Here is a 24,290-nt window from a genome sequence, read left to right as displayed (position 1 = left end):
CTTTCTTGTTTCTTCTGGTCATGCAAACTATGGCTTTATATATATATATATATATATATATATATATATATATATATATATATATATATATATATATGTATATAACGACTCGTTTCAAGGTATCAACATTACGAAAAAAGAAATTAAATGTTGTCAGCTAGCTGATGATACTGCTATTTTTTTTAAAGACATATCACAGGTTAAAAAAGTTATAGAGTGTCTCAATATATTTTCTCGAGCTTCAGGTTTATCTTTAAATGTTAAAAAATGTACTCTTTTTCCACTTAAAGACAAATATACTCCTTTAACTGAATTTGAAGGTATTCCAGTTAGGGAGGAAGTTACGTACCTTGGTATCAATATCTGTAAAAATCAATTAGACAGAGTGCAATCTAATGTCCAACCCCTTATGGTGAAAACGAAAAAGAGATTTGATATGTGGCTTATGAGGGATTTATCACTCAAAGGTAGAGTTCTTTTGTCCAAAACTGAGGGGCTGTCTCGTTTAGTCTATCCTGCAAAGGTGTTAGATGTACCAAAATCTTATATTAAAAAAAGTGATTTAACCTTATTCAACTTTATATGGGAAAACAAGTCACACTATTTAAATAAAAATATTTTATGTAATTCTTATAATCAAGGAGGTTTAAATGTGCTTGATTTTGGTACTTCTAATACAATCTTCAAATTGAACTGGATTAAACACTATATTAAGCATACTGATAAACTATGGTATATCATTCCAAATCTTATTTTTGAAAAAGTTGGTGGTATAGAGTTCCTTTTAAAATGTGACTTTGAGGTTAACAAGCTCCCCATTCAGCTATCCAATTTTCATCAACAGACTATTTTATGTTGGCTTCTTATATACAAACATAACTCCCCTCACAAACAGTTAATCTGGAATAATAAAATTGTTAAATATAAGAATAAATCAATCTTCTATGACAATTGGATTAAAAACGATATTCTAATGGTCTCACAACTGATGAATAATGAGGGTTACTTACTAACATATACAAAATTTTTAAACATATTTAGGATTCCAATAACTCCAAGGGAGTATAGTATTGTCTTTGATGCAATTCCAGAAGGTTTATTGAGACTCTTGAGAGGAAGTAGTTAACCTCATAAGCAATCAATGAATTAAAAACAGGTTTTGTTAAACGGAATTGATATAAAAGATGGTAAATGTAATAATAAGTTCTTCAGATGCTTGGTTCACTGCCCTACGCCTCGAAATAAATATTTTTGGAATGAACTTTTTGGAAATATTAATTGGAGATTGATTTGGACTTATAATAATAAATACTGTATTAATAATAACGTTTTTTAAATATACTTTAAAATTATACATAAAATTTACCCAACAAATGAGTTCCTAAAACGATATAAAAATGACCTTTCTGAATCCTGTACATTTTGTAAAAAGGATACTGAAACTGTCTTACATATTTTCTTTGAATGCATGTATGTGAGGTTTTTTTTGTGGAATATTTATTTAATATGCTGAGTGGAATTAAAATTTGCATAGAGAAAAAGGATGTTTTTTTTTTTTATTATGACAAAAAAGATCTAGATAAAAGTCACAGTTTTGTGTTAAATCTTATTTTATTACTTGGTAAGTTTTACATACATAAATGTAAATGGTCTGAAAGGATACCCAACATCTACCATTTAAAGGCTGACATGAAGATTTACTTTGAAACACTGAAAGGACTTTTAAATGGCAAAGCATTAAGAACTTTGGACATTATCAAAGAATTAAAATTCTCTTCTTTGTTTTAATTATATATGTATACCCCTTTCCGTTATGTTTTTTTGTGTGTGTGTGTGTGTGTGTGTGTGTGTGTGTGTGTGTGTGTGTGTGTTTTAATGTGTGAATCGAATGTTCGTTAATTTCATTGATATGAATGTTACCTTTAATGTTCTTCATGTCTTATGATGATTTGTAATCATTTAGAATATTATTTGTTAAATATTTGTATTTACTGTATTACTTTATGTGTAATTCTGGAAATAAAAAAATAAATAATAATAAATAAAAAAAAGACTCTGGTTTGGTTCGGTCAGTAAAGGAGAGCGGCTGCGTTTATGGTCGTTTCCGCGTTTGCCGTTTGGTCACCGCTGCTTTAATCAGCTCATGGCTATGAGTTTGTATTTGTCCTCCTCCAGGTATGCGTTTAACTTATTATATCGGCTTATCCGCCGTCGAAGTGGTGCGAGTCGCAATTGGTGTTTTGAGTTGATGTGTTGTGTACGGGTGATGGCTGTTGCAAATAGTTATATATTAACATTAAATAGTAATGTTATTTTTGTTTGATTGTGGTATATTGATTTCTTGTATATTCTAATTTCGTTTCCATATTAATGTGAAATTGGGTTATTTGAATTTAAGCTGATTTAATTTTTCTTTCTTTGTCTCAGTTTAAAGTGAGTGCTGTTGTTAATTGATTGATTTTGGTTGATAGTATTGCGAAACAATTGTTTGTACATTTGTTGTAGTTCATTGTGTGTTAAAGTATTGTTTCAGCTTTTCTTTACAGTTGTGTAATTGGTACAATATGTTGTATTAACGTGTGTGTGTTGAGTTCTTTTTGTCTAGGAGCTGCAGGCCTTCTTGACCAGGGCGACCATTCCTCTGTAGCTGGTGGTGCTTCTTCATTGTGTGCTGTGGTTTGTGGTGTGCACTGGGGTTTCTTTAATTTGTACTGTATGTGAGTGTGCTGTGCAGATTGTGAGATCCCTTATTATTGGAGTATCTTCCCTGTAGTTTGGCCGCAGCTCCATGACAGCTGAAGTGACTGATGTAAGTTTGCATTAAAGCTGATGGGTGAGGTTGTCTAATTTATGCTTTTATGTCATTAAAATAAAACTTTTGTATTTGACTGATACCGGTGTCTCCACGTTTTGCTTGCCTCTGGGTAGGGAACCTGTGTAAAGCCTTTTAGTTGGATTATTTTGGGTGAAATTCCCAAGGTGGCGTAGTCAGGCAAAATTCCTTAATTTGATCATCTCAAATCTATCTGTTAAAATTTACCTGGGCCACATTGGGCCTTGGTTACAGTAGTATCATAAACTTGTGTAAAATGTGCACAACAGTTTTATTAACTAAACACGAACACAAAACTAGTCCACCAAACATACACACACTCATACATGGAGGGCACGTGAGACAGAATGAATGAAACCATTATAGAAACAGGGAATGCAGCTATGGAAAATTAGTCAGTTAACCACCTGATTGTGGTCTGTGCTACTTGCAGCGCATTTCTGTATTTGGTGCTTTCAAATATGCTTTCAAACTGATAATGCTTTTTTCTGATTTCAAAAAGCTGGTGCTTTTTCTATTTACATGTGTTTTCTTAAAGGGGTCATATGATGCGATTTCAAATTTTCCTTTCTCTTTGGAGTGTTACAAGCTCTTGGTGAATAAAGAAGATCTGTAAAGTTGCAAAGACTAAAGTCTCAAATCCAAAGAGATATTCTTTATAAAATTTAAGACTCGTCCACGCCCTCCTAAAACAGCTCGTTCTTACAAGCCCTCAAATCGCTATGTCACTATGTGGGAAGATTTGCACAACGCCGCCCAGATGTTCACGCAAAGAAAGAATGCGTACAGTACCTTTTATTCTCGTTGTAGTATTGTTGTTGCCGCCGCCGCCATGTCGTACTGTGAAAGCGAAACTACTTTGTTTTTGCCTTCCAAAAGAAGACACCACTAGAAATCATGTTTATATCACGTTTATAATGTTTTTTATGTTTATGTCTCGTCGCTCCGGACAAGGCATCACAATATGTTAAGAGGCATAACATTTCCATCACACGCTTGAGGCATTCGGCCAATCACAACGCGCTGGATAGCGTTTCAGAAGGCAGAGCATAGAGGAGAAAACAATAATGTACAGTATGTGGAAAATAATGTTTTTTTTTTAACCTTAAACCGCATTAACACATTTCATTTACACCAAATACACCAAATAATTATCTTTTTAGCAGCATCATATGACCCCTTTAAGTTGCATCGCATAAGTTGGCCACCGTACCCACCCCCTTTTCATCACTGCCCTAGTTGTCTTCTGTCTTGTTTCCACAGCGTAAATGTAAGGTCGTATGAATTTATGAATGAACCACTTGTTTAAAAAATCTTCCCGGTCTACTGAAGTTTGCTTTGATATCTGCTTCCACCATTAAAACTTCTGTTAACGCTACAATAAGTAAATCCACTCCACTGGCTAATTACTCCAAAATCGAGCTACTGCAAAAACGGAAGTTCAAAGACAAAATTGTACAGATGGTCTGACTTATAAGGTCTACACATACTGTGTAGCCTACTCTCTAAATGGGAAACAAGTATTTATCTTCTTGACTTACCCACAAAACTACTACTTTGGATACAAATCTTATCAGCTCAAGCAAATGCCTTAAATCCCACAGACTGGCAGATGATGATTCAAAACATACCGCAAACTTAAACTTAACTGTCTGTTTAAAAAAAAAAAAAACATGCATCACATATTTAGGGATAGATTAATTAAGAGCCGAAGCGCTGAACATAACATGAGATGTTTTAAAACATGCAGTGGAACAGAAAGAAAACGGAAATTAGATTATATTTGTGAGGTATTTGTGCATCAAATGTTGCAATATTGTTAAAATGTGTTAAGCATATTTTCTATTTGAAGCAATCTTCATCGTCCCACTTTAGAAAATGTTATTTCAAAAGTGGGACAGCATGTGTTTTTTACTAATGTGGGATAGTTGTTTTTTTTTTTTTTTTTTTTAATTTAATCTGTGTATTTTTGCATGAGAAGAAATCTAGTTTTGATAGTATCAGTGGTATCTGACACATTAAATAAAGATGGATGAGAAAATAATCTAGTATGATAAATATTCAAATAAACACTCCAGTAAACATTACATAGCCTATACTCTAAAAAATTCTGGGTTATTTTTTTTAACCCAAATGCTGGGTTCAGCCTGTTGGGTCTTTTTATTGGGTTGTTTTTAAAAGTTTGTTGGGTTGTTTAAAAATGCTGGAAAACCAAATAATTTGTGGGACCTGAAGGATTTTTCTGAAGAACGGCAGGCAGTTTAACTGTTCAGGACAAACAAGGGACTCATGAACAACTATCACTAAACAAAAAAACACAGCTGTGGATCATTCAGGTAAGAACACTGTATTAAGAATCAAGAAGATGTAAACTTTTAAACGGGGTAATTTTTATAAATTCAACTATTATTTTCTCTTGTGGACTATATGTAAACATATTTTATGTGAAATATCTTAATCAGGTCAGTACTAAATAAACAATAACATGCATTTTGTATGATTCCTCTTATTTTGGTAAAATAATTAACATTTTGCAGATTCTGAAAGAGGAATGTAAACTTTTGACCTCAACAGTAGTTGTATTAAACATTACGCATGTGAACATATATTTAGACAAACTGATAAAGACAGCAAACCCACTGTAGTCTTACTAAATTAACTAACCAAACATGGGTATGCACATTTAACCAGGAGTGTTAAAATTTGAAGTTTGCTTTGTAAAAATGTAACTATTTCTTGAGGCAAGACAGAAGCTACATCTCAACCAGCATATATCTTGAATATGTGCATAACTGTTAATGCTGCACAAATGTAGCATAAATGTGTTTAATAGGATATTAACGTTTTAAAGATGAAATTATGAAATGCAAAAAAAAAAAAAAACGATTGTATTAATTAGTGTACACTATCACACATTTAAAAAAGTTTAAAGAATTTTGCCTTCTGGGTACTGGAATTTTAAATTTATAAATATATATATATATATATATATATATATATATATATATATATATATATATATTTAAATTATATATATATCTGGGTACTGGAATTTTAAATTTATAAATATATATATATATATAATTTTTTTTTTCCCATGTTTATTATATTTTGTTGTATTCTAAGGCATTGAGTACTTTGGCTGTTCATACTTTAGATATAATATAAACAGCAAAACTCGGTTTTAGCCACAAGTGTGCAAATGTTACCTGAGCAGATGACTCCAGCATCTTTAGCATGAGTACAGAAACTTAGGTCCCGTCCTCCTGATCCACAGTCCTTCAGTGTGGATTCTGAACCAACACATATGACAACAACCATCCAGATTGGTCCTGATCCTTGTCCAAAGTGTGCATTACCCAAAACATCTACAGGTTCTCCACAGTCCAGCTCTCTACACACCACTGCAGCATCAGCCAAATCCCAGCCAGCGTCACACACTGTTCCCCACTGACCTCTACGAAGAACCTCCACTCTACCAGCACAGCGACTGTGACCACCAACCAGCCTCAAATTCACAGTGTCTATTATTTTAAACAAATGAGAGAGAGAAAGAGAGGCATATTGTGAATTAATAAATAATAACATTGTCATATGAAACGCTACTTTGCAATCAAACATCTTGAAGCAAATAATGTATATATATATATATATCATTGTCATATTATATGTTTATATATATATATATTCTGACCAATTCCAGTAACATTTCTCCATCCCTCTATCTCTCTGTTTTTTTTTTTTTTTTTAATTTGTGTACTTACCAGCTGTGATGAGTATTACAACTGAAGACAGTAAAATGAGTGTCAGGCATCTTCCCATCATATTTAGCATGATTAACTCAACTCCCAGTACAAGCTTCTCCGCTCTGATGATACAGAAGTACAGGCATCCTCTTAATGAGAGAGAAAGAGGCCCAACACCCTCCAATCACACTCGCTATTACCTTATTAGACACAACAGAGGAAATCATCAAACAACTTCAGTGACAAATCAGAGGACGCTTTTCTGACTTTCACCATATATATCAAAACTGTCAGTGCTGATGAACTCCTCCTCCCCATACATCTAGACCTCAGTGAGGGGAGGCACACTCCTGATTTAAAGGAGACAGGAAACTCTACAGTTTATTTACAGCATCAAAGACAAACACCTGCAGAGATGACATAAAAGCACTGATAACAAACTGAAAATGTCCAAAATTAGTGTATACATTTATCATATAATAAACTCAACTCTGTAAAATTGTAAAAAGTCTTTCTCCACATTTTTTTGGAATGTCCAATTGTTGTCAACCTATGGACACATGTGAATTCTGTTTTATCCTTTTTACTACAACTTGATTACATGTCTAATCCATGTTTATGTCTTCTCAATGATGAAACTGGTTTACTCCTCAACTGTGTGCAAAAACATTTTGGATTCACAGACTCCTTAAAATAGTGACTTGTGATTATACAACAGCACGAACGAACAGGGCTAAACCTAGTACCATTGATACATGGCAATGTTTTTCTATAAAAATTGTAGATTATATAAAGGAATGACTAATGAGTAGTTACCTTTGTACAAGGCTTAACAGACTATGAGGGAAATTTAGTGAAACCTTAACATCTGTCAAAATAATTCCTGTAACTAATGAAAAAAATTATTTAATTCCATAAAATAGCCGGAATTTTTTTTTATTTTTTTTTAGACGGCCCACTATAATCATAATTGCCATTCAATGGTGATCATGTTCTTCACCTTGTGACCAGCAGAGGGAGTCAGTGTGCATCTGTTCATTTCTGCTAAACCACCTTGTATTGTACACTGATACATCCAGAATAGTGTAGCCACAGATTAAAATAGTACATTTGAACAAAGCAATAATAATTTAATTTCGTTGTGTTTTTGCATGAGAAAAAATCTGGTTTTGAGAGTATCAGTGGTATCTAAAACATTAAATTAAGATGAATGAGAAAATAATTTAATATGACATATAGCCTAAATAAAATTTGGAATAAACCCTCCACCAAACATTATATAGAAAACAAAACTGTCTGTGTTTGGTTTACATGTAAGTCAGACCATCTCTTCCCATCTACATGTTGGTGGTTCTTGTCCAAAATATTTTACAATGTGACTTTTGTATGTTTATTCACAGTTCAGTCTACATGAGATTAGATGGAGTCTTAAAGCTACTGAGAAAAAAGTTCAAGTACAGTGCTTGCCACACTTACTGTACATAAGTGATTTTTCTTGTAGCAGTGTAGTATAGTAGTATTGCACTACAATTGTAATACACTCCCATTTAGAAGGATAATAAATCTATAAAAACACCTGCTAGTATCATTGATTTGTTCTTTTGGAGTGGCATCATCAGTTCTCAGATGTGTCATCTACACTTAAAAATACACCTATAATATTATTTGTGTTCAATATAATTACAAACACACAAAGAATTTAAGATTGTTTCAAGATGAAACATTTTACAAATGCATTGTGTTTAAAAATGCCAAAATAAAACTATGCAACATTACAATATTTAATTAAAAGACAAATTTGTGCCAGCAACAGTCAGCTAGCAACAATCGCTAAACATCTCTCTTAAAAAAATGATGTCAAATTCAAATTTAAAACACTTTAAATGAGAGCATGAGGGTGGAAATAAAAAAAAAAAAATAGACACCATGTAAAGAGTAAATAAATAACATAAAATAAATCTATTTATCAGGAAGTTCATCACCATACATTATTGTTGTCTAAATAAAAGAAAAAAAAAATATCTCAATAAACTTTAAATATGACAGTCTCTGGATCTCTCCTACCTCTCCTCATCACTCTGTTCTGCTCTAACCTCCCAGAACACAGGTGAGATCCATTAACAAGTGTGGGGTGGTGACCTGTGTTTACGTGACATGGGTAAATATCAATGTAACAAAAATGTGTGCTGTGCTAATTATTTAATGTTATTTTATTTAACTTAATGAAAAGAAATTGGACAGGCTTACCTGTGCATCTGACTCCAGCATCTTCACCATGATCACAGTCACTAACACCATCCTTTTGACCCACTACCGGCTACATTATCCATCCAGACTGGTCCTGATCCTGGTCCAAAACGACTCTACAGGTTCTCCACAGTCCAGCTCTCTACACACCACTGCAGCATCAGCCAAATCCCAACCAACATCACACACTGTTCCCCACTGACCTCTATGAAGAACCTCCACTCTACCAGCACAAGGACTGTGAGCACCAACCAACCTCACAATCTCAAAATCTGTACAAGGAAGAGAGAAAAGGATTTAAATCACCTACAAGCAGAATATTGCAAAGTTGAGAAATAAGATGTAAAAAAGTTATAAATGCAAACATTTATAGAATTTTCAAGAAGGTTGAGATAACACTGTTATCCTTAAATTGTTATACTGTAAAAGCCCAAATTGTTTATAAAATTGAATTGATAATTATTGAACTATTCTCATAAGATACAGTTTCTAGATATTACAGGTGGCATCTATTCAATTTCTAGTGGTTTGAGGCTATCATAGATAAAGTGGCTCATTTAAACGTGTATAATTTCACATTTTATTGTCTATTTTGTAGATGTGGTTATAGTGATTATGGAGGAGAGTGAAACAAGTGTGAGACATCCCTCCATCTTCTTCTGCTCGTCACACCGTGTGTTTGATTCTGTTAGCACAAGTTTCTCGTCTGCTCCTCAAACACACTGAAGAAACTGGCTCCTGTCAGCCCCCTAAAGAGAGAGAGAGACTCACAGCTGCCAATGACACTCACTGTTACCTTATTAGACACAACAGAGGAAATAATCAATATTAACTCAAACTCTCTAGCGCCACCTTTTGTCCAAAGTTGCACTCATGTTTATGCCAATAACTTTTGAACCTTAAGCCAGAAAATGAAAATATTTTTGTCCTCTGAATCCTTGGCTCATATCGAGCTGAATGAACCAAAATTCAAAAATCAATAGGTTTAGTTTTTTCGTTATTTTTAATCGTTCGTAAAACCTACTTTTTCGAACTCGTCCAAGTCCGTTGCACTGATTGTCACGAAAATTGAACCAGATTATCTTCAGACCATGCTGGTAAAAAGTTATGGATTCAAGTTGATTCAACCGTTCTTGAATAACATGAGAAATAATTCTATGAAAAGCACACAAAAATGCATGTGAGGCTATATCTCCGCAACAGGCATATTGAGACCAAACTTGGTGTGTGTTATAACCGAGCGGCAACCTCCCGCTCTCTCTCGTGAAGCCAAGAAGGAAGTGACTAAAACTGCAATTCATCGACTGGCCGCTTGAGGGTGGCTGCAAAAGGGAGTCAGTCCCATAGACTCCCCATGTTAAAATGCCCAACTTTACAGCAGAAAAAAACATGTTAACAGCCTGGTTCAAAAAATGATTTTGGTCTATATAGCTAATATTGCTATATAGCTATATAGCTCTATATTGCCCTTCATGACAACTGAGGGTGGTGAATTTTTTTATAACTCATCCATTTAAATTATGTTAAGCCTTAAAGTTCTGCATAATTAAAGGTACAGGTTGTAGGACCTGCCACTAGAGGGCACACTACCAAAACAATAACAATCGTGTGGTTTGATGATGCTAAGAAGGAGCGTGGAATGATGGGATTTGTTGTCTTCTACCCAACCGCTGATGGCCATCAATCAGACGGAAAGATAAATCATGGATTTAATTGATTACTGTTTAGTCAGATGATATGAAAATGATTACCACTTATGCCCCACGTTTGGCGTGTACGCCCCATAATACTAATCTTGTTGATCGTTATAATAGCATACGTTTTCTGTAAAGATACGTATCAAAACAACTCACCTGTCGAGTAAAACACAAGCGAGATCGGCATCTCTTTCTATTTGAAGTTTGTCGCGAGGCTCTCTCCATCTAGAAAATGCAACACCGATATTGATCCTCGCTTTTTCTCTCCTCTTGTCCCAAACTCTTCTTGGGTCGTTTGGTTGGCCCGTACGCTTATGTTTACGGGAGCTGTCCTTGTCGACAGAACCAGATGCAGACGGTAAACAGTAATTATGTTCCATTAATAAGTAACACAATCCACCATAAAACATGCAAGAAGTAGTAAATAAGGAACTGCTTGAAGTAAGCTAGTGGTTTGCTGGACGCTAGACACTGTTGTCATGTGGTTTCTACGTCAGTAAAGGCGGTAACAAAGGGTAACTAACGTCATTGACAGGCGACTGCACTGCCCCGTGGCACTGTTTAGAATGGGAATTTTCTCATGATTTACAAGTAGTTGAAAACATTAGAGATATTGTTAGTAATCAGCTGGACAAAATATATAACACTGGCCTAGTGGTTTTTTGATATTTTACTGCAAATATCTTACAAATTGTACCTTTAAGGGCGTGGCCACTTGAGTGACAATGCCATTGGGCTAGGTGGGCCTGGCTTCAGCAACTAGCTCCTGCCTTTTTGCCCATTTTCGATTATCCGGGAGAGTCGCACGTTGACTCGCTGCCATGATGGCGACGGCCCGCTCTGCACTCTTTGAGCTTCAAAAACGCTCTTCAGGAGTCTATGGGTGACGTCACGGACACTATGTCCATGTTTTTATACAGTCTATGGTTAGCAAGCATGACCTGAGACTACCTGAAGTGTTTCGGCACTGTGCATCCTAGTGGTCAGGAGATATGAAAAATGCATATTTTTGCTTATAACTTCTGAATGGTTCGGCCAAAATTACAAAACTGGTCTCTTTAGATTTGATGCATCATTCCAAGTCTAATGATATCCAATTTTCGCATGTCAGCCATTTTGGGTGTTGGCCATTTTTAATTTTGTCATAAAATGCTATAATTTATGAACCTATTGACATATCGATATGAAACTTGGTAAGCATCTTTGACACCATGCCCTGATGGTTCTCAAAAAGATTTGATGGTACTCAAAAAGATATAATGACGTTTATAAAAATGCTAATAACTTTTGCTTACATTAGCCTATTCTAGCCTAGATTACTTGGATCATGCTGAGAACATTGATACCAATTTTTGCCATAATTGACTGAACTTCCTGTCCACCATTTTGATTTATGTTGAAAACCTACTTTTTCTAACTCCTCCTAGACCGTCAGTCTGAATTTCAATAAATTTGACTCTGATCATCTTCAGACCATGCTGGCAAAAAGTTATGGACATTGTGTCGATATAAGAAACGGTTCTCGTTTAACACATCAACGAATTTGCTAAAAAGATAACAAAGATACAAATTTTCGCTTAGACATTCCGAACTCCCTGTCCGCCATTTTAATTAATGTTGAAAACCTACTTTTCTAACTCCTCCTAGACTGTTAGTCCAATTTTCACCAAATTTGACTTGGACCATATTCAGACCAAGCTGCCAAAAAGTTATGGATTTCGTGTCGATATATGAAATGGTTTTCGTTTAGTGCATTCACAAATTTGCTGGAAAGATGCCAAAATACATAAGAGGCTGTATCTCTGCAAAGCTTTGACATATTTACACCAAACTTTGTATGTGCCATTGTCACCTCACACTGACCACGCCACATCAATTTGGTAACAGAGCCACCTATTGGTCAAAAGTAATAAACCCTTAATTAACTATTAATAATTACAGTTCCATAAATACTAATAACTTTTGATTGCATTAGCCTATCATAATGAAACTGGTCTCAAAATATTCCTTGGCTTATACTGACAACATAGATACCAAATATGCCAGAGTAAGCTGAAACTTTCTGTCGACCATTTTGATTTATGTTGAAAACCTACTTTTTTCAACTCCTCGTCAACCATTGCTCCGATTTTCACCAAAACCGAGTATGATTATCTTCAGACTGTGCTGACAAAAGTTATGGATTTCTTGTCGATAAACAAAACCGTTTTTTGACATATTGACCCCAAACTTTGTATGTGCCATTGTCACCTCACACTGACCATGGCATATTAATTTGGTAACAGTGCCACCTATTGGTCAAAAGTGATAAGGCAATAAATCATATTACTAGTGGTTGTATTTATGATTTTTCAGCCCTTTTGCCTAAAATAACCTTAAAATGGTTTTAATTACTCATTCCTGCAGTTGGTCTGAAGCTTGCTTCTGTAGTGCTTGGCCCCGTAATTGCTGCTTGCAGCTATATTATTATTTATTATTATTTATTTATTATTAATAATAATTATTATTAAATAATAATTATTATTTTATAATAAATTTGGTACTACAGTTCTTCTGTATTTATATTTTCACTATACTGTTAATGTTCTAACCAAGAGCACTATAAACAGTGTGTTAATACATTATAAAATGAACAGGACTCTTTGTGTACAACAAATAGAGGGCTATTCGGACAACATTTGTAAATAAATATTGGTTTCTATTCCAAAGACATATTCATTTGGCATTTTATCAAAGACATATGTAGCTGTAGATGTGTGTTTAACACTGTAATGTGCAATTCATCCAGCAGATGGCAGCAAAAGTTATTGTAAAGAGGAGCAGACAAGAGTCTAGTCCTTGTGTCTCTTGTGAACTTTTATTGTGACAGAAAAACAGTACATTCTTTTTACTTTTTGTCTACTGCTATAATATATTCTACAACTCAGAGACAGAATAATGTAAATACACTGCAGCAGTGAGAGTGATATTTCTGGTATTTACATTCAGTATAATAACGGCATTTAAAGTAGGATTACCAGACCTCTCCGTTCTCCAGGAACAGTCTGGGTTTTTGGTGTTCTGACCCTAAATGGGGCTGTTCCTGTAAAATGTTCTCGATTTTTCAGCACGTTCAAAACAGCTGCAAAGTCTGACCACCGGAGCCGACTGGTCAGGGGTGGCTTTACCACTTTGTGGGCCCTAAGCAACGTCAAGACCCCAGGCCCCCTCGGTACAAATCACGTTCCAGGGAAGGGGGGTCCCACAGGGGCCCCACACACTTGTATGGTTTGGATGATGGTTAAATCCACTACTGCTGCTGGTTACTAGAGCAATCATGTAATTATTTTCACTGAGAGTGAGCTGCAAGCTACATTTATTACTTGGTTACACGCTGCTACTTTAGTCATGAAGAACAAAGCCTGGGCATCCATTAATAGCACTTCTTGTGCACTTGTGGTCTTGTCAAAAATCATTAAGGCATGAGTGGCTGATTAGATATTTGTGTTAACGAGCAGTTTAAGTGGCCAGTGACTGTATACTGTGTTAACATAGAGATAATAAAATGGAAAAAAGAAACCTGCAGCTCCATAATGTTGTTTGTCATCAATGAAGAAGATCTCATAAACTCAGCACTGAAGGTAAGGATAATTTACAAACAAAAGAATATCAAAAGTAGAAGGACATTACCTTGTGTATAGATTAAATTGAACTACGCCCCACAACAGGCAGCTGTGCTTGTTTTATATTGATAGATATGACATGAGCTGCACTGGGATTTTAATATTCTGTTGTTAAACAGTGTTAAGGCATAATATATTGTTATATTATATTGGTATATTATTATATTACATATGGTGTATTGAGAAGAAATATTTGAAACGTGTTACAGGTCGTTGAATTACACATATATAACACAGTTATTCTACAGTAAAATATAGAATATAAAAGTAGTTTATAAAATAAAAGCCCAGCAGACAAGCAATATGCCTAATTTATTTATTGGTTTATAACACGCCTGATCACATAAGATAATAATAGTTGATACAGTTGATTTTAGTTGATTGTTATTTATTTTCTTTCTGTTGTGAAAGTTACTCAACGCAAGCATTTTTTCAGCATTATCCACTCATGAACTCAGTACTTTCTGCAGCGAAGCGGAGGACTGTTACATCACTGATGGTCATTTGGGTTTATTTTTAGGATGTTTTGATTGTCACTGTGTTTGTGCTTTATCATGTAAGATCAGACATTTGACTTCAAGGATCATGTAATCTCTTATTGACAAACAAAAACTTGTCTGAATTTTTTTTATTGCTATTAACAAGCCCCCAGAAAATCCAACAAAATCCCACAAAGGCATAACAGATTTAATACAAAAAAATGGGAAAAATATAAAAACCTGAGATTTGACATATCAATAACAATATCAATATATCAATGACTCAGACTTTGTTCAGGTGTGTTGAACCGAAGCAGTGGATGAGATCATTGAGCCAAATGGCCCCCTTCTTTGTTTGACTCCTCCTCCACATCATCATAATCTGTTATTAAGAACAAAATCTTAAATCATGTCAAATACTGTATTTGAATAAATATTTTAAGTCAAAACAACTGGAAAATCTAAAAAATATTCAAATCTAAATTAAGATGTTAATATGTGAACAAAAGGGTTATAGTAACTTACCCAACAGGTTTCTCACATCTTCACTGACACTCATGACATCATCATACACCTCCTGAACTCCCTCTGATCAAGAATGACATGAAAACATCTCATATCATTTTGTAAAACACTATCACATTTAAAGGATCCCTTTTCCCTTCAGTGACTTGATTACACAGAACACTTGTCTGATACTCATCTAAACATGAAAAGAGCGATAAAAAAATTTAGTTCTGTGCATCTCACCTGTTATCCTTTTAGAGCTCGGTCTATTAATGATGACATCATCATAATTCTCTTGCGTGTTCACTACACATAAAAATATGAGTCAATTTAAATGTAAACCAAAAAACCCATTAAGGCAGTAATTTAAAATATTATCTGTAACGATCTTGATTTTAAAGGAATTAGCTCAAGTGGTAGAGCATTGCGTTACGAAGCGCAAGGTTGGGTGTTCGATTCCCCGGGAACACATGATAGGTAACAATTGATAGCCTGAATGCAATGTAAGTCGCTTTGGATAAAAGCGTCTGCTAAATGCATAAATTTTAATTTAATATTATAATTTAATATATATATATATATATATATATATATATATATATATATATATATATATATAATTGATAAAATTAAACACCTTTTTTGATATCAGAGTTCTGTCCGCTCGTCATGACATCATCATAGCTCTCAGGTGTGTCTTCTATAAATTCACACATTCATTACATTAAAAACCAATTAGAAATATCTGTGTTAATTTAATTTAAAAGTATATTATATGCTGTTGTAGAGTAAGAGAGGGACACCTGTCTCACGATCTGGTTTCAGTCCAACAGGGATGTTATCGTAATTGTGTAGTTTTATTGTTTCCTTCACCATCTCTTCTGCATCAACACACAATATGTTTGGATACAAAAGCCAAAATATGTTGCAGATTCTGAGACTGAGAATTTATTAAACATTTGGTAATGAATTATTTGAGCAATTAAAAAGGTCACTGACCTTTTAGGCCACTGCCATTGGTGACATCATCATAATACGCAGTCTTGATCTCTTTTGCTAAAAAAGGAGATAAAACTGTTAATAGATAAGTGAACAGCAGTATTTGAATAGTATTGAGTTATTAATCAAATATGTAATAAAATTTGTTAATTACATTTATTTAGATGAATTCTTTAAAAAGGATTTGAGTGAAATGTTGAGTGAATGTGTGCTTCATCTCTCTAACCTGAGAGAAGCTCATCAGCATCTTTATACCCAGAATGAAGTTCTTCAGAGATGAGACTCCCTGCTAAAGAAGAGCAGAGCAGTCAGAAACATGTTCATCATTATAAACATATGATCATTTGGTCATTTGGATCATAAAGAAGACAACAACAAGTATTAATTATTCACATTTAAAAGCATTATAGGCAGAAATCCCTTTTGTTGGGCCTATTAACAAACACACAAATGTATCCTCACATGAACCCATTCCTCACCGCCTTCCAAAAATACACACATACACACACCTGTGCCTACACTTAAAAACATATGAACACCTCCTTATGACAATCTAAATATACTCACAGGAAGAGACACTAACTGACACACTCACTCACACACACACACACACACACACACACACACACACACACACACAAACACAAACATACACTTGCAGCTCTGTGGTTTTCTGTCAGGAATTCTGTGGTTTGAAGCAGGAGGTTTAACAGGACTAATAATAGATGAACATCAACTGTCTGACAGTCTTTTAAATGAGACTGATGGCTCATGTCTCACCCCTCTGAGTGAAGTGATTGTGTCTGTGCTGAATCTCCTCATAAATGGCCTCAGACATCGTCCTGTGTCTCCTCTTAGAGAGAGCTGTGAGTGTAGACAGACAAACCTGCTGTCAGTTCACAACACATGACTGATCACACACTGAATAGTTTTTTTAATTAGTTACTATTTTCATAAGTAAGGTGTACATTTTCAAAACTCTTTGAACAAAACTTCAACCTCATCACACTTGTAACACCACTAGTCATTCTTTCTAAACACGATCTCATGATTTCATTGTAGTTGCATATATTTTCATTCCACATAATCACTGTTTCAGAGCACAATATTGTGATATGTATTGAGAACATTTGGTTTAATCACATAAGCACAACAGTAAGATCTTCTTTCAGTTTAGTAATTTTAACAATCAGTTCATTAAAGAGCAAACAATGCAAGATTCATGTTTCAAATCACCTTTGTTGCTGAAATAATTACAGTAATACAGGCAATAACTAGCTTGCATATCTCACATAAAATCCATAATGTTAGTAAAAGTATTTATCCAGTGTGTTATCAAAAGGTCTGATGAAGGTATGATACGGCCATAAGGTTTTGTGCTTGAACAGAGTTTACTGTCAATGCAGTAAATGTCCTCACTGTGCCATATGATTGAATCTATACTCTAGCTGAACGGATGAAGGGTGAGTTATAGTAATGTGCAATCTTTACCATGGTAATGCTTCTATTTACAGTATCACTTGGCATAATGTAATGTAAAATGCTGTATTTGATGCCATCAGTCTCCCTTCTTTTGATACATCTCTGATCAATCTCTGATTAGTTCCTCTCCCTTGTGTCCTGCTGTATGTTCAAAAATAGCGAAACACACAGTTTTACAAATGAGGGAGGTTTTAGGCGATTTGCTTACTTCTGGGTACCAACTTGTACCCAAAATATGGTTACAGTAAGCAGGAACACACACACACACACACACACACACACACACACACACACACACATACACACGTTTTCCTATCATTATGGTGACATACTCCTAAACCTACCCTTACAAAAAAAATTCTCATAGGGCCCAAATAAGGACAATGATTTTAGATACTGCCATCTTTGTGGGGACATTTTATCCCCATAAAATAGGGTTAACCTGAACCACACACACACTTACAAAATAGTGGCTATCATCTTAGAGAAATCACTGTTATTGTAAAAATAATTCATTGCATTTGGTTATACCTAAATTGCAATCTAGCTGTATAGAAACTATATATCTATTGAATCTAAATCTATAGATGCACCAAATGATTCACTGATTAACCATTAAGATGAGTTAGATGAAATAATAGACAAATGTATTAAACTGAATGAGAAGTCATGCAAATGAAAAGTTTGATAGTAAGAGCTTTATGAAAGGCAGTTACTGTGAACGAAACATTTATACAGATGAAACACTTACTTTGTGTAGTGAAAGGGATATTTTGTGATTGTGTGTATTGTACTAAAACAACTGAAAATATGCTGAAAAGTGCACTTTTGGTGATTTGTTGTGAGATTAATACTAAGAGTTTTGAAAAGGTACCACTTGCTTGTGAAAATAGTACCAAACCAATTTAAAAAATTGTAAGAGACAATATGACAGTCTCTGGATCTCTCCTACTGTACCTCTCCTCATCACTCTGTTCTGCTGAATCAGTATAAGAAGTGGCACTAAGAGCAGTAAGAGCACAACTCCCAGAACAATCACAAGCACTGGGGGGACAGCGAGAGACACTGCTGGAGGAGTTTGTGGAGGAGAGACTGATGTTGTGGCAGGAGTAGTGGACACTAACACATCTGCCAAATCTGTCAAACAAGACACAGACACATTAACAAAAATGCAAATGATTGATTTAAACACACAAATATTATTAGCACTAAAATTATCTAAAAATTGTGCTGTGACCTGCACAGGTAAGTCTAACATGCTTCTTGCGGATGCAGTCAATGTGGTTTTTCAGGGAGAGAGGACAGTCCCACAGGTGAATCTCATTCCCTCTGCACTCGACTCTGTTCATCCACACAACACCTTCACCAGCACCAAAGTCTGAATTCCCATCAGCCCTCAGTGCTGCTCCACAACCCAGCTGCCTGCAGACCACCTGATCATCACAGACTGAGCACCACACAGCGTTATGATACACCTCCAGCCTCCCAGAGCACCGGCCCTTACCTCCACTCAGTCTGAGAGGAACATGATCTAAAACACAAACATCAACCACCACTGATCAGCTTCAGCACATATAACAATACATTTACAATGCACTTCATAGCAATTTAAAGCTGTGATTAATTTTGAATTAAAACAATTAAGTAATTACAAAATAATTTAGCATTCCAGTATACACTTGTGAATACAGAAAATATAGGCATATAAACTTACTTGAACACTGTCTCTGGTGAGGAGATGGTGAGGTTGAACACGTCAGATGACTCCGAGGAGACTCATCACTCTCCTCCACTGAAATTAAAGCATGATGCAATTAACTGAACTGAACAAAATATGTGCATATCATATTAATAAATCTCTCTGTAAAACTTATTTTCTGTGTGAAAGCATTTTCATCCTCACAAATAATTTTAGTCTCATATTTTAGACTCCCCATCTGCTCAGTTTAGTTTAGCAGATAATTGTATTTACCATATTTATTTATTTAAATATGACTATTGAGACAATATTAAACCATTTAAATACTATTTTACCCGAGCAAGTGATCTTGGCCACCTCATCTTCACCACAGTCATTCTGTCCCCAGAGTGAAGATGGACACTGCCAAAAAGTGGAATTATGTGGTCGACATGTAACTTTATCAAGCCAGTTAGGAGCTGATTTCACTCTTGATGTAGAATCAGACAAATCACCAGATCTTCCACAGTTCAGCTCTTGACAGATCAGACTCACTGTGTCTCTGTCCATCTGGTTGTAACACACATTACCCCAGGATCCATTGTAGAAAACCTCCACATTCCCTTCACAGCCCTCAGTTAACCTGATCTCTTTAAACTCTAGACAGAAAGGGGGAGTGTAATTTAATACTCCAAAAATATTAACATATGGGCAAGCGAATGTGTTGATGAAATTTCTGAAAACCTAATATTAATTGTAAGTTTATTAAAATAATTACAACAGCATACTGTGTACCTGAGCACACGACTCCTACGTCCTCCTTGTGTTGACAGTCATGTTTTCCCCAGCCTGGAGAAGAGCAGCTCCACAGGGACGTCTCATTCCCCTCACACTCCACCTCATCCAGCCATATAGGTCCAGAACCAGGACCAAACCAGGCTGGTACCTGCTGGTTACTGAGGGCCACTCCACACTGCAGCTGTCTGCACACCACATGGGCATCTTTAATATCCCAGGAGTCATCACACACTGTCCCCCATGAGCCGCTGTGAAAAACCTCCAGCCTCCCTGCACAGTCTCCCCTAGAACCCACCAGCCTGATGGACCCATGACCTGATATTCAGAGACAGAAAAACACATTATTGATCACTAACAACAGAAGAATATGTCCAGATGTTGTTGTTCTCACCAAGGCAGGTGATGTACAGCTGTTGTGTGGAGCTGCAGTTGAGAGTTTGTGGAGAGCTGCAGTTCCCCAGATGAGCTTCACTCCCAGAGCACTGGAAGCCCGTCACACACTCATGACTGTGTTCAGGACTGGATGAAGAGGAGCCGTAGAAGTTCAGCACAGAGCCACAGTCCAGCTGTCTGCAGACCACAGAGGATTCAGTGAGACTCCAGGAGTCCAGCAGAACTCTCCTCCAGACCTGATGGATGAAAACTTCCAGCTCCCCCTCACACTGTCAAGCAGTGTTTCAAATTAATTTTTATGGGAAGTTGTTATAGCAGGCTGATTAATTGTTTTCAGGGCTTTTGTTATTTTAGGGCTACAGGTTACGCATGTTACCATTAAAGATAATGTCCTGGTACAAAATGACCAGTACCATTTTCACTTCTCTAGAGATTTTGATGTTGTTGTTGAATAAACTGATTAACAATTATAGGAGCAAGCTAATAACAAGGCACACCATAAATAAACAATTATTATTGAACAGTTGGAACTAGCAACTTAATTCCTATATGATGTGTGCACTGCTAGACAGCTCTCTCCAGACTCATGTGCTGCATGGATTGCTAGCTGTTCAATGGTTTCCTCTTTTATTTTATCTTTTTTTAGAGGAAAAATGCATGCCATTTTTAATAGTCTGAGTCACTTTTCAAAAGTTGCCAAATATATTTAAAAAATAGCTAATAGTTAGGTGCTTGTTGAAGAAAAAGTTGCTTAAACTAGCAATAAAACTGCAAAGGGGGCAAAACTGATTGCAAGCTAATTCATGCATTTGACTTTTTCAATAAAATCCCTCACCAGAGCAGATGACTCCAACATCTCGTCTGTGAGAACATTCAGCTCGACTCCATGAAGAGATGGAACATTCTGAGAGTTTTGTTTCATTCCCGTCACAATCAAACACATCAGCCCAGATTTCACCACTTCCCTCTCAAAACCAGTCTGATCCCACAACAGACACAGCAATCCCACAATTCAGCTCTCATATCCCAGCATGCATCACAAACTGTGCCCCATTTACTGAAGTACTGACGTTCAACTCAACCAGAACAAGAGTCTGAACCATTTACCAGCCTGAGATCAGTGTAACCTGGATAAAGAACAGAGATTTTAGTTTAACACTATGAAATATGCAAAAGAAATATGTTTGAAAAACCTACCAGAACATAACAGTCCAATGTCATTCTCATGGGTACAGTTGTGTTTGAGTGATGATATTGAACAGAATGAAATATGAGATTCATTTCCTCTGCACTGAATCTCTTGTGTCCACATCTGAGTGTCTCCTTTGTAAAAAGCAGCTGCTCCCAGCACCTGTACAGGAGCCCCACAGTCCAGCTCTCTACACACAACCTCTGCATCCTGCTGGTCAAAGGCAGCATCACACAATGTGTGCCATGTATTCCCATGAATCACCTCTATTCTCCCAGAGCACAGATGAGACCCATTTACAAGTCTAGAATGTTTATGATCTATATACAGGTTCTTCTCAAAAAATTAGCATATTGTGAAAAAGTTCATTATTTTCCATAATGTAATGATAAAAATTAAACTTTCATATATTTTAGATTCATTGCACACCAACTGAAATATTTCAGGTCCTTTTATTGTTTTAATACTGATGATTTTGGCATACAGCTCATGAAAACCCAAAATTCCTATCTCAAAAAATTAGCATATCATGAAAAGGTTCTCTAAACGAGCTAATCATCTGAATCAACTAATTAACTGTAAACACCTGCAAAAGATTCCTGAGGCTTTTAAAAACTCCCAGCCTGGTTCATTACTCAAAACCGCAATCATGGGTAAGACTGCCGACCTGACTGCTGTCCAGAAGGCCATCATTGACACCCTCAAGCGAGAGGGTAAGACACAGAAAGAAATTTCTGGACGAATAGGCTGTTCCCAGAGTGCTGTATCAAGGCACCTCAGTGGGAAGTCTGTGGGAAGGAAAAAATGTGGGCAAAAAACGCTGCACAACGAGAAGAGGTGACCGGACCCTGAGGAAGATTGTGGAGAAGGACCGATTCCAGATCTTGGGGGACCTGCGGAAGCAGTGGACTGAGTCTGGAGTAGAAACATCCAGAGCCACCGTGCACAGGCGTGTGCTTTTGAACCAGAAAAAGCGGCAGAAGCGCCTGACCTGGGCTACAGAGAAGCAGCACTGGACTGTTGCTCAGTGGTCCAAAGTACTTTTTTCGGATGAAAGCAAATTTTGCATGTCATTCGGAAATCAAGGTGCCAGAGTCTGGAGGAACACTGGGGAGAAGGAAATGCCAAAATGCCTGAAGTCCAGTGTCAAGTACCCACAGTCAGTGAAGGTCTGGGGTGCCATGTCAGCTGCTGGTGTTGGTCCACTGTGTTTTATCAAGGGCAGGGTCAATGCAGCTAGCTATCAGGAGATTTTGGAGCACTTCATGCTTCCATCTGCTGAAAAGCTTTATGGAGATGCAGATTTCGTTTTTCAGCACGACCTGGCACCTGCTCACAGTGCCAAAACCACTGGTAAATGGTTTACTGACCATGGTATTACTGTGCTCAATTGGCCTGCCAACTCTCCTGACCTGAACCCCATAGAGAATCTGTGGGATATTGTGAAGAGAAAGTTGAGAGACGCAAGACCCAACACTCTGGATGAGCTTAAGGCCGCTATCGAAGCATCCTGGGCCTCCATAACACCTCAGCAGTGCCACAGGCTGATTGCCTCCATGCCACGCCGCATTGAAGCAGTCATTTCTGCAAAAGGATTCCCGACCAAGTATTGAGTGCATAACTGAACATAATTATTTGAAGGTTGACTTTTTTGTATTAAAAACACTTTTCTTTTATTGGTCGGATGAAATATGCTAATTTTTTGAGATAGGAATTTTGGGTTTTCATGAGTTGTATGCCAAAATCATCAGTATTAAAACAATAAAAGACCTGAAATATTTCAGTTGGTGTGCAATGAATCTAAAATATATTAAAGTTTAATTTTTAAACTTTTTCACAATATGCTAATTTTTTGAGAAGGACCTGTATTACATAAAAACACACAAAAAATGTGGTTATTCAGAGTGGTACACAAAAAAGTATATTTCATACAACATTTACTTTTCAGTTACTAAAACCCAGGTCTGCACATGATGTATCTCTTATTTCCCGGTGCACAGAAATGAGTCTGGGAATGTGGCGTGTGTCTACATCACAAAATAAAAATCAGCATAACAAACATGTGTGATGTGCTAATTCTTTCATTATCAAGATGAACATCATTTCAATTCTTTATTTTGCTTTTTTAACAAAACAATTAAGCAGACCAAATAGGCTCACCTGAGCAGATGACTCCAGCATCTTCACCATGACCACAGTCACTAACACCCCATCCTCCTGAACTGCAGTTCTTCAGTGTAGACTCTGATCCACTACAGGACACTTCATCCATCCAGATTTGTCCTGATCCTGGTCCAAAGTGAGCCTTATTATCACCCAGAGCCTCCACAGCCTCTCCACAGTCCAGCTCTCTACACACCACTTTAGCATCAGTTATATCCCAGCGATCATCACACACTGTTCCCCACTGACCATCATGATGAACCTCCACTCGACCACGGCAGGGACTGTTACCACCAACCAACCTAACAGTCTCAAAATCTGTATATGAAAAAGAGAAAAAGATTTAAGCACAATAGTAGTACTACAGACTACAATCATCAGCGACATATGGCAATGTTGAGAAACATAAGACATAAA

General features: G+C 36.2%; 2 long non-coding RNA genes and 1 pseudogene across 3 annotated transcripts; all 3 read right to left on the bottom strand.

Annotated features, from left to right (window-relative positions):
- The window catches only part of LOC109052335, an 82,128-nt pseudogene that overhangs the window by 35,301 nt on the left and 22,537 nt on the right, over positions 1 to 24,290 (bottom strand).
- On the bottom strand, positions 15,238 to 16,014 carry LOC122137002. Of its 2 annotated transcripts, none has more exons than XR_006154506.1 (3): positions 15,975 to 16,002; positions 15,809 to 15,871; positions 15,238 to 15,252 (listed from the first exon to the last, which is right to left on the bottom strand). It is a non-coding gene; the product is annotated as an uncharacterized LOC122137002 (long non-coding RNA). The 2 variants fall into 2 exon arrangements; XR_006154507.1 differs by lacking the exon at positions 15,238 to 15,252 and adding an exon at positions 15,428 to 15,477 and having other exon boundaries at positions 15,975 to 16,014.
- LOC122136995 lies at positions 16,036 to 17,010 on the bottom strand. Its single transcript, XR_006154497.1, has 4 exons — positions 16,951 to 17,010; positions 16,397 to 16,459; positions 16,171 to 16,227; positions 16,036 to 16,052 (listed from the first exon to the last, which is right to left on the bottom strand). It is a non-coding gene; the product is annotated as an uncharacterized LOC122136995 (long non-coding RNA).

The sequence above is a fragment of the Cyprinus carpio genome, chromosome B4 (assembly GCF_018340385.1).
Source record: "Cyprinus carpio isolate SPL01 chromosome B4, ASM1834038v1, whole genome shotgun sequence".
In the NCBI taxonomy this organism is placed as follows: Eukaryota; Metazoa; Chordata; class Actinopteri; order Cypriniformes; family Cyprinidae; genus Cyprinus; species Cyprinus carpio.
The sequence above is the reverse complement of the archived record's forward strand: the minus strand, read 5'-3'. Positions and strand labels throughout refer to the sequence as shown.